Source organism: Mirounga angustirostris, unplaced genomic scaffold (assembly GCF_029215605.1).
Source record: "Mirounga angustirostris isolate CCGP_5_RB_7025 unplaced genomic scaffold, mMirAng1.0.hap1 SCAF_16, whole genome shotgun sequence".
In the NCBI taxonomy this organism is placed as follows: domain Eukaryota; kingdom Metazoa; phylum Chordata; class Mammalia; order Carnivora; family Phocidae; genus Mirounga; species Mirounga angustirostris.
The window spans coordinates 24,603,943-24,616,669 of record NW_026991724.1 but is presented as its reverse complement, the minus strand read 5'-3'; positions in this window follow the sequence as shown (position 1 = coordinate 24,616,669).

Here is a 12,727-nt window from a genome sequence, read left to right as displayed (position 1 = left end):
GGAGTCCATCAGAATCCTAAAGGAGAACACAGGCAGCAACCTCTTCGACCTCAGCCGCAGCAACTTCTTCCTAGAAACATCGCCAAAGGCAAGGGAAGCAAGAGCAAAAATGAACTATTGGGACTTCATCAAGATAAAAAGCTTTAGCACAGCAAAAGAAACAGTCAACAAAACCAAACAACAACCGACAGAATGGGAGAAGATATTTGCAAATGACATATCAGATAAAGGGCTAGTATCCAAAATCTATAAAGAACTTATTAAACTTAACACCCAAAGAACAAATGATCTAATCAAGAAATGGGCAGAAGACATGAACAGACATTTTTCCAAAGAAGACATCCAAATGGCCAGTAGACACATGAAAAAGTGCTCAGTATCGCTCGGCATCAGGGAAATCCAAATCAAAACCTCAATGGGATACCACCTCACACCAGTCAGAATGGCTAAAATTAACAAGTCAGGAAACGACAGATGTTGGTGGGGATGCGGAGAAAGGGGAACCCTCCTACACTGTTGGTGGGAATGCAAGCTTGTGCAGCCACTCTGGAAAACAGTACAGAGGTTCCTCAAAAAGTTGAAGATAGAGCTACCCTACAACCCAGCAATTGCACTACTGGGTATTTACCCCAAAGATACAAATGTAGGGATCCGAAGGGGTACGTGCACCCCGATGTTTATAACAGCAATGTCCACAATAGCCAAACTGTGGAAAGAGCCAAGATGTCCATCGACAGATGAATGGATAAAGAAGAAGTGGTATATATATACAATGGAATATTATGCAGCCATCAAAAGGAATGAGATCTTGCCATTTGCAACAACGTGGATGGAACTGGAGGGTATTATGCTGAGCAAAATAAGTCAATCGGAGAAAGACATGTATCATATGACCTCATTGATATGAGGAATTCTTAATCTCAGGAAACAAACTGGGGGTTGCTGGAGTGGTGGGGGGTGGGAGGGATAGGGTGCCTGGGTGGTAGACATTGGGGAGGGTATATGCTATGATGAGCACTGTGAATTGTGTAAGACTGTTGAATCACAGACCTGTACCTCTGAAACAAATAATACATTATATGTTAAAAAAAAAAGAAGAAGAAGATAGCAGGAGGGGAAGAATGAAGGGGGGGAAACCGGAGGGAGAGATGAACCATGAGAGACTATGGACTCTGAAAAACAAACTGAGGGTTCTAGAGGGCATGGGGGTGGGGAGATGGGTTAGCCCGGTGATGGGTGTTAAGGAAGGCACGTTCTGCATGGAGCCCTGGGTGGTATATGCAAACAATGAATCATGGAACGCTACATCAAAAACTAATGATGTAATGTATGGTGATTAACATAACATAATGAAAGAAAAATCAGTTGTCTTTTTATGCATCTATAGGAATTCTTTATATATTCTGGAACAAATCCTTTTTTATATGTGTTCCAAAACAGATAATAATTCTTTAACCATCACACATAATGACAGAATGTACTGAATAAATATAAAGAGTGTAATAAGTAACAGAATCTATCATTTATTACATCTAATCTTCACAATAATGGTACAGAGAAGGTGTAATTTTCTTCACCTGTAGATAAGCAAGTGAGGGTCTAGAACATTTATGACATTATTTAAGTCCCCCTACTTTTTAAGATAGACCAAAGTATAAAACCCAAATCTGAAACCACTCTATTTCATTTACTATTTTGACATTTACTGCTCTCAAGAGGGTAAACTACTAGGCCATATCTTTTTGTGAGTGGTCTTTGATATACAAAATGTAACAGAGCATTTTTATTCTAAATAAAATTAAATAAAATTCTAAAATAAAATTCCAAAATATTAACCAAAGTTTTTTCCTTTCCCTTTTCCTTCTTCTCTTTTTTCAAGAAGCAAGGTTAACATATTTTGCTCAACTAGGACTTACCTGTTACCAAAATTCACATCCACCAATTGGAAATTTTGTTTGGACAAGTAAAGAAGACAGGGAAGTAGATATCAAATTCCCTTTATTATATGATTTAATTCTGTCACAGTCTCCTAGTATTTTACATTACTCTAATAATACATCAGTTATTTGAAACCAGTCTTAGAAATCAAACTAGGAGATAAAATGCTTAGTTCTATGTGTGTTGTTTTATTCAGCAGTAGAAGCCTACTATAAAGTATGGAAAATATATAAAGTATGGAAAATTGCTCAATAAGCTAAAATGCACAGCTTTTGTAGTGAAACAAAAAAGAAAAGTTCCTTTTATGGCATGTTACAGGAACTATGGATGGGAGATGACAGCAGAAAATGCTTTCAGTGTTTCCTTTAAGATCACAAAAGTGTTCTCAGGTGGTACAGAGCATGAAAGAAGTCAGACACAAATCTATATTCACAGGGCAATGCAGTGGTCTTTCAAGAATGTTTTCCATGGAGAAGAGACCAAAATCACAACTAGGATCTAAGATTGCAGGTGGAAGGGTGATTACCCACTGAAGGAATGCACCACATGTCATTTCTGAACATGGGAAGGACTCCTAAGAACCCTGCTCTTGATCATCTCATCATGTGGGATGGTGGCATATGTTGTATTTGAAAAACATAAGATAATGAGCTGGAATTCATTCATTTCCCAACTTTACATCTTTAGAAGTTTAATGACTTTGGGGAAAGTCAATAAATTTCTTTGAGCCTTAATTTCTTCACCTGTAAAGTTAGGAGGAAAATCCCTGCCACACATCATTGTTACAAGAATCAAACTATATAATTACCTGAAAGTGCTTTGTAAGCAGTCAAACACTGCACCAATTAGGTTATCATTAGTACTTTGATTAGCTAATCTCTGTTGCTAATTATGATGCATCAAGTGAACTTTGCCATAAAGGTTTAAATACTTAACCACCTACATGACTCAATAATTCTGTGTAATGGATCACGATCATGGCATCTCTTGTAGGTGAGGGAGGTAATGGTGCTAGAGTGGAAATCTGACTATGAGTTACACAGACTGGAGTTCCCCTTTTCATCCCTTTGCCTACTAGCTATGTGTCCTTGGACAAGATTCTGAACCTCTCTAATTTCTGATTTCCTTATCTGTAAAATAAGGATACTCATTTCTACCTCTAAGTCTTGTGATGATTAAATAAGTTGATAAACAGTACTGATATAAAAAGTCTCTGAAACTTACTGGAATTTAAGTATAGTTGACCCTTAAAACATGGATTTGAACCTCATGGTTCCACTAATACACAGTTGTTTTTTGCTTTTGTGTTTTTTTGGTAAGCACAATATAGTACTATAAATATATTTCTCTTCCTCATGATTTTCTTTGCACTTTCTTTTCTCTAGCTTACTTTTATTGTAAGAATACAGTATATAATACATATAACATGCAAAATATATATTAATCTCCTGGGTATGTTATCTTATGGCTTCTAGTCAATTGTAGGCTATTAGGAGTTACATTTTTGGGGAGTCAGTTTTGCATACATTTTCCACTGTGTGGGAGTCAGTGCCCCTAACCATCAGGTTGTTCAAGGGTCAACTATAATTGTTACTCCTATGCTTCCCCTCAACCCATTCTATTCTAAACATGGTTTGAATGTTCAGGAAACATTTTGGGTGATTCTAATGCTGGTTGAAGAATTAAGTTTAGACAGGCATCAGAATTTGAGGAGAAGGATGGACTACTGACTGAGAATGGCAAATACTCTCTCTGGATCTGGCCACATTTTATGAAAATAATAAAGTTGAAATGCTATTGGTATGATAGTTCTATTTATTTCTTAAAGAATTGGTGAGAACATCAGTATCTCTAATCATAAGATCCTCTGTCTGGGTTCTTGTTGCCTTTGATTAGTTAAGTATAACTGATTATTTACTTTGCCCCAACCGTACTTGTCCCCACAACATTTTTCAAACAGGCTGGGACTGGTTTGTAGGCCCTTAATAAATGTTGTTAATGAATCAAGATATTCCTATTTCTATAGTTGATTAATTGGGTATGTTCTCTCCTCTATAGAGACTGCTGCTGCTGTTATTGATGATGATGATGATGATGATGATGATGATGATGATAAAACATTAACAAAAACCCTTCGTTTGGTTAATGTAACATTCATGCACCGTGCTAAGTTGTTTAACATGATTTTTTGTTAAATTTTCAAAACAGTCATGTATACAAACTAATGAATTAACTGTGGGATATGGCAAGTCAGTCTTTCAAACTTCAAACAGTTGGTATTTTATAAAAGGAAAGAGAGAGACAGAGAGACATACCATGTTCAATTACCAACTTGTATTAAAATACCAGGTTTGCTTTATTTAATATTCATATAGTACTCGCTCAGATTATGACTTGTTTTTGCCTGCCTTCCTAATTTTTTTTCCTTAATGGTTTTATTATGGAAATAACCATCTCTATTCTGCACTATATTTTTATACATGTCATTCTGGTTATTCCATGATAAGTAGCTTTATATTTACTTTATAAATGTCATGTCATGTCAGTAAGGCTATGCTCAAATATATTCTATCTTGGAATAAGACTTACCACATCCTTTCACGAACATATTATTGCCAAGAATCTGTGGCCATATCCAGAAATCTGAATCATTTTGATTGAACTTTGCATGGCTATCCTTCTGCTTCACCGGGATTAATTTTTTTTTCTTCCAAATTCCCAACTACTGGCAGAAAGTGATACTTTTCATCTCATCAATTTCCTTCTCATGGCATAAATAATGGCATCATTGATCTCTTGTTGGTTTTATTAACCACCACAGGAATCTGTAGCTTAAATAAATCTGGTGAACTTTTCATATGTCCTGAGTAACTGTTTTAGAAAGAGAGCAACCACTTCTTCTCTGCCATATTCTTCCTTCTGTTTTCTCACTATTTGGTTTCCTTCCTGCTCTTTTTAACAAGGATACCTAATATCTAGCCCAGTATCTGTTGCATAGTTATGCCTTATTGTATGTCTGAATTTTGAATAAAAATGTAGTTTTAATTTTGTTTTTATTATTGAAGGCACTGTTGGTGCATAACTTTGCATAATTATTTACATGGTGGTTTAAAATACTTATTCTTAACTAATCACAGTCCACTCAGAGTTAATTTTATGTCATATGAAATGGAAAAGACACTGTAACTGTATATTCCCATTTGTCCCTCATTCTTTGCATTGTTATTGTCATATATAGTATAGCAGATCTATAGCATATAATCCCCATGATATGGTGGGGTTTATATATCTTATGGTAATTGGTAGACCTATATCTCATATAGCAGTTAGGAGAAGAAAATATATGTTATTTTTTATATTTACACACATATCCACCATAGCTGATATTCATATTTTTTTTACCTTTAGATCCATGCCTCTATCTGGTGCCATTTCCCTTTAGCCAGAAGATAGTCCTTTAGTGTTTCTTATAATGTAGGTCTGTTGTGACAATTCCTCTCTTGTGACATGGCCTGAATTTGCTTTTCTTTTGAAAGGGTGTAGTTTCAAGATCTAGAATTTTGACGATTCCATATTGTTGTTTGCATGTATGTAATGTGATTTCACTTTTCCCTTCTGGATCTGGCCATGTTATATGAAATAATAAAGTCGAAATGCTATATAGTATGATAGTTCTCTTTATTTCTTAAAGAATTGGTGAGAACTTCAGTTGTTTATAGCTATGAACAACCTTAGTATTGGTTAAAATCATTGGACTTTCATGTCTCTGAAACCAAGCTAATTATTTAATCATGCTGCATCTTCACCTTTTCCAGGGTGAGTGAGTCAGCACACGTTGATCCTGCATTGCTTTCTGCCTTCTGTGTTTTAGCATCCCAGAAAAGGACTTTCCTACAGCTAAACATCTGTACTCAATAATTTTACTCATTTGACAGCTTGAGAAGGAAGGTATAGACATATTTCAAAAATTAAGTTTTAATATTTCATAGAAATGTACTCTAGTGTTTGCAAACAACAAATATTCTCCTGACCTATGAATATTAACTTTTATTTAACTAGGTATTTATTTAAATGGAACTTTTTGGGGGAGAGAGTAAGAGTGCAAGAACATTATTTATTAAAGCCATAGGACCCATACATAATTCTACTTCAAAAAATGATGGCTAAGCAATCAGTCCTGTTTTGATACTCATTCAATGTGAATCTTTCATTGAATCCATAAAGATTCAAATTCTTTATGGATCAGAGAGGATGCAAAGATAATAAACCGATATATCTTACTAACTAATGTCTTTACAGCAAACAAAACAAATCCCGTCTGTTGCTGCTCACACAAGTTATGTTTTAGTTCCCATCTCCTGAGAGGTTAAACCTGTTTTAATCATGACCATCCTCTCATTATCACAACAAACAAATGTTTAAATTAAATGTATTATTTCTGAGAGCCATCTGTCAACGTTTTGCTATGAACATAGCTGAGCCGCAGAATAGCGAGGTCTGAGACCGCATGTACTATGGGCCGCTCCATCTCTAGTTCATTCCTGGGGCACCACAGGCCATTTTTCAAGCAAGCAATAATCTACGTGACTAGATCGTTGATCAAAAGATTCTGTCAGACAGGATGACTATTGTAGGTAGCGGGGAATAACTAAAATGAACACAAACAGCCATTCTCCTTGGCCCATTTACTCTTCTTTAAACTCAGACAAATCTTCATTGTAATCTATTTCTAAGTCATGTCGACTAGCATGATATGAGGTAGTGTGAAGGCATAGAAGCATGAACCGGCAAATGCGCTTGGAGAAATGCAAGGAGCCTTACTTAGTGAGGTAAGGAAAGGGCACCTGAGGTATGGTCGAGAGAGATGAGTTTGAAAAGGTCATCACAAACTGTGTCATGTGGGTCTAATGTGATAAATAAGGGGAGATGGTCATTTAAGAATTTTGGCAAGGAAGTGACATGATTGAATGTGCATTTTTAAGCAATGTTGGTCTAATAGTCTCTTCTCCATTCAGGGCAATATTACTCAGAGGGAGTGTCTGGAAGTGTCCGTGTGTCTCTGGAGGGTGGCATTAAAAAAAAAATAAAACTTTCTATTTTTGAATAATTTTAGATTTACAAAAAAAATTTTTTTTTGTAAGGTTAGCACAGAGAATTCCATGTATCTCTCACCTGATTTCCCCTATTGTTAATATCTTATATTACCATAGTCCATTTGTCAGACCTAACACTGGTACATTACTATTAACTAAATTTCAGATTTCATTAGGATGTCATCAGTTTTTCCATTTATGCCCTCTTTTTGTTCCAAGATCTAAATTAGTTTATTACTTGCCTTAAATGATTATGTCACTTTTGTGTCATCTGGTCTGTACAATTACTCTGCTTTTCTTTATTATTTGTAACCTTAACAGTTTTAATAGTACTGACTGATCAGATATTATATAGAATGGCGCCTCAATTTGGATTTTTCTTTTTTTTTTTTAAGATTTTATTTTATTTGACAGAGAGAGACACAGCAAGAGATGGAACACAAGCAGGTGGAGTGGGGGAGGGAGAAGCAGGCTTCCCACCTGGCAGGGAGCCCAGTGTGGGGCTTGATCCCAGGACCCTGGGACCATGACCTGAGCCGAAGGCAGATGCTTAACGACTGAGCCACCCAGGTGCCCCTCAATTTGGATTTTTCTAATGTTTTTTCATGAATAGATCAGAGTTATATCTTTTTTGAAAAAGTATCACAGAGACTAAGTGCCCTTCTCATCAGACAGTTTTAGGGGTACATGATATCCACATGACAGTACTGGTGAATAATATGCTTTATCACATGATTAAGATGATGTGTACCAGGTTCTTCCACCATAAAGTTACTCAACTCATTGGAAACCAATCATAAATCTTGTCCAACAGCAGTGGTGAAGGGATGAAGCTCCACTTCCTGGATATGGAGAATTTACATATATTATCTGGAATGCTTCTGTTAGGAAACTTTGTTTCTTTTCTTAGGAAGCATTTTTTTTATTATCACAATGACTACAAATATTGCTGATATTTATTGAGCAGGGTCCAAGGGAGCTAAGGATTCTATAATCTGTGGGTCATTCCTGTACAATGAAAAATTCTATGTCTCTAAATACCAGTAGCCTTTCTTTTGAGAAATATTCTAGGACATGCATTCTCAATGGGAGTGATATTTCCTCCAGGGGTGTGAAAATTGGTTCTGAGGGGGCAGAAAAAAATCTTCCTCTTGTTATGTATAAATCACAGATAAACAGTCAATGAACAGATATATGGTATTCCTATAGTATTAAAATTTCATGGAGGATGATTAGGAAAAATATGTCTAAAAAGTATTCTTAGGAGATTTATAATGGGGGAAAAAAAAGGTAGCCAAAGAGTGGCAAATGTGTTGAAATGTGTGCAAGAGGAGAGACAGGGGGGCACCTGGGTGGTTCAGTCGGTTAAGCATCTGCCTTCAGCTCAGGTCATGATCCCAGGGTCCTGGGATGGAGTCTGCATCAGGCTCTCTGCTTAGCAGGGAGCCTGCTTCTCCCTCTGCCTGCCCCTCCCCCTGCTTGTGCACACTCTCTCTCTCTCTCCCTCTGACAGATAAATAAAATCCTTAAAAAAAAAAAAAGAGAGAGAAAAGACAGGGCAAGGAGGGACAAGGGTAGTAAGGAACATATCTCAATTAACCTCCTGACCAAGCATATATGGACCTAAATGAAAACCCTGTTTCTTTTTGTTTAGAATTGATTTATACGTGATTTTTGTATTATTACTTTAAAAAAATTTTGGTCATTCAGAATTCAGTATAAATTTATTAAAAATATTACAGGGGAGGGCGCTTGGGTGGCTCAGTAGTTAAGCATCTGCCTTCGGCTCGGGTCATGATCCCAGGGTCCTGGGATTGAGCACCACATCAGGCTCCCTGCTCCGTGGGAAGCCTGCTTCTCCCTCTCCCACTCCCCCTGCTTGTGTTCCCTCTCTTGCTGTTTTTCTCTCTGTCAAATAAATAAATAAAATCTTTAAAAAAAAATTACAGGCAAAAAATAACAAATTATATTTCATATGATAATTTTTTCAAAGCCAATAGAATTTTAAAATGCATTGTTTATGTATAACAAAATACCTTATACCTTCCCATGTTTTTGCTGTCATTTCTCTGTAGCTTCCCAGACATTTTCTGGATAGCTGAAGTTCCTGAGTCACTGAGCTCTGGAAAACAATGGAGCAACCATTGTACATTTTTATTTTTTTTAACTCTTTTTCTGGATTAACTCTGACAGGAGCCTTGAGATATGGCTTCAAGATGTTGTGCCTTTTTTTTTTTAAGAAAAATCAGAGGGTTAAGCAAATAAAATTTAATGTTTTTGATGGGAGAGGTAGAAAAGAATAAAAAACAAACATTTATCTTTATATTAAAATAATCTTGTAATATGTGCTTAGAAAGTTTGGCAAATAGAGGAAAGTATAAAGAATAAAATAATTATGCCATATAATTTTATTATAATTTTAGTATTTTGATCTCCAATATTTTTTCCATGAGTATAAATATATGAATTTTTTTCTTTTACAATACTTACTTTTTAATAGCTATAATGTACCAACATTTAAGATATATATATATTTTCTATCAAACTTTCTCTTCCTATTCATTATTCAATGAACTCTTTACACTCAAATAGCCTCAACTTGATCTTACTTGCCTTCATTTATGAGCAACTCTATCATTCTTCCTTTTCCAACTTCATGACCTTTAGCTATGTGAATTATCTAAGGCTGCCCTTTAAGCACCATTCTTCCATGAACAAAGCACAGAGAGAAGTTAAAAAAAAAATCAGTGGGTCTTATTTAGTACAATGCAAAACCTTGAATGATCATGGAAATGAGTAGTTATATTTAATGCATCTCACAGTTAGATGTGTGTATACATTATAATGACACCAAAATAGAGGTCTTAAATGAGTTCAGGGAGCCCAGTCAGGATTTGTGACTTCCCAGGGTGCTGAAATAAGTATGAAATTACGTTGCCAAGCCATTGATCTTTGAAGAATAATAGTGAGTGGAAGAGGAACAGGAGACTGAGGGCAGAAAAGTGATATCCTGATTTTCAGAAACACAAGGAAGTTATATTCCTTAAACAATGAGCTGTGAGCTATGACATTAATACCCAATGAAGTTGACATTTTTGTCATATATGATTACTTAATCTACATTCCTACTTCCCAAGGCTCTTACACACTTTCTTTCAAATCTGTCCTGTTTCTGAATCTCAGGTCATATGATTTGGTGGTTGTAGTGGTGGTTGTGATGGAATTTAACCCTACCTCTGGGCCTGTAGCTGGGTTTGGAATGATTTAAGACAATCAGTGTATTTTACTTGCCTGTTCCAAGTGATTTGTTGATGTGTGGGCATGGGACATACTTGGACCGATAAGAGACAGGGCCGAAACCTCTTTTATTCACTGGGAGAGAGTAGCCTCTCTCTGCACTAGAGCTTATGGATCTGAGAGAATATGAGATCTATAGATGCCGGAGTCTTAATGGAGCCACAGAAGAGAATGTGGTAGACAGTGAAGTCAACAAAAATGATGGAATAAGCAATGGAGAATCCTGTCTTGATGTCATCATGAGCGTCTCTTAGTCTGACTAGGGCTCAGGACAGCAATTCTTCAAATGTTGACTTACGTAACTTTGAAATGCCTCATTTGCCTTACTTGCTTCTGATTACATTGTGTTCTCTGCTTGCTTTGGAGTATGAGGTTTCCTGAGTATCTTTTTTTTTATTCTTTAAAAAAATTTAAAAAATATTTTACCATACTCAGGAATATCCTTCTTGAGTAATATTACCAATCTCCATGGTTTCAATGATAATCTTTGCACTGATGATACCCGAATAATTATTGGTATTTTCCTAAATGACAAATATCTATTTCCAACAGTCTCCTGGATTCATCTAATTGAGAATACTTCAGAATATTTTATCTTCTCCCGGTGATGACATGATCTCCTCTAATCTCAATTTCAGTTAATAGAATCACCATCCACCTATTTTCTCTAAGTACCACTTGTAACAACCTTGATATATCCCAATATTCACCCCCGACTCCTGTCATCACATTAGATCAATTATTCTCAAACTTAACATATATTAGACCTACTTGAGGCACCTGTAGGTGTCAATTTTCTCTCCCTCTGCCAAAATTTTGATGAATTTGGTCTGGGTTGGGGTATAGGAATGTGTATTTTTATCAGGCTCCTCAGGTGATTCTGCTATAGGTTGTCTATATACCATACTGTGAGAAAAAGAACATTTAGATCATAAAGTATTTGGGACCAAGTTCATGGCATTAAATTTGTATCCCCAGCTTTTGGGAAAATGCTTTATACATAGTAAGTGATTAAAATATTAGAAAAATGAATGAATACTCAATATAGCAAACAGAAATGTAACAAATTTGGCCATTTCTGTCATTAAATCTGCCACTGCTTTTATCTACTAGGAATTAATCTATGACATTAAAATTAATAGAATTTCTGAGTGAGGTCTGGACAACTGTGCTGTTAAATGCCTACCCAAATTATTTTTAGGGGAGAAAGAAAACAAAAAGTTTACAGAACCAGTAGACTACTCCCTCATTACATTTTACTTTAACTCTCAAAAATATATGCCTTATCAGTAGTTTCTCTTTATTACAACCAATTCCCATACTCCTATGAGAGCTACTGTTGGAAAACACAAATCTATATATGCTGTTCCTTTTTACAAACATTTATGTAGACTCCTCATTTCCTAGTGGATAACATCTCTAGGTACCAATCTCTTTTATGACTAGATGCCTTTGTATGCGATGCTGCTTCGGAATGGCTCACTCTCTCTATTTAAAAAAAATATGTATGTATGTATTTATGTATGTATGGGTGGGTGGATAATAGATAGATACATAGATACAGAGATAGGTAATAGGTTTATAGATAGCATCCTTCTGTCAAGGTCCAGCTAAATGGCACCTTATCAGTGAGGCTGTGACCTGCCCCACCCCCAGGCAGAACTTTTTGTTTCATCCTATGCAACTCTGAGAAGAGCTTTCTTTATATCTCATAGTACATATTGTAAAGTTGTATTTTTTTTCCATTTGCATACTTTTGTTTGCAAATCTGACAGTTATACTTGCCAGAGATACTAAACACCTTGGTAGTAATCAAAAATATTTTGGTCAAGCTCACATATCAAACTAATTATTGGAGGCCTCCATGGGCAGGTACCCAATGGATCACAAAATGAACATCTCAAATTCTCATGGTTCATGGCTGATGGTGTTACTAATGTTCCATAGGATGGATGATGAAACATTTTCTAAAAGAAATCCTTCTAGGATGGCAGAAATTAAAATATCCTCTACACAGTACTTTTAAGATAAACACCAAGCCCTTTATTTTATTTTAAAAGATTTTATTTATTTTATTTATTTGACAGAAAGAGAGAGCGAGCAAACAAGCACAAGCAGGGGGAGTGGCAGACAGAGGGAGAGGGAGAAGCAGGCTCTCCACTGAGCAGAGAGCCCAACACAGGGTTTGATTCCAGGACCCTGGGATCATGTCCCAAGCCAAAGGCAGACGCTTAACCCACTGAGCCACCCAGGTGGCCCCCAAGCCCTTTAGTGTTACAAGGGTTTTCATTATCTAGTCACTGCCTCCATCTCCAAATTCATCTCTTTCTCCTTTTTATGTTTCTCATAGTCTACATGGCAGCCATAATGAACTGTTTACCAGGATCTAAATCAAATGC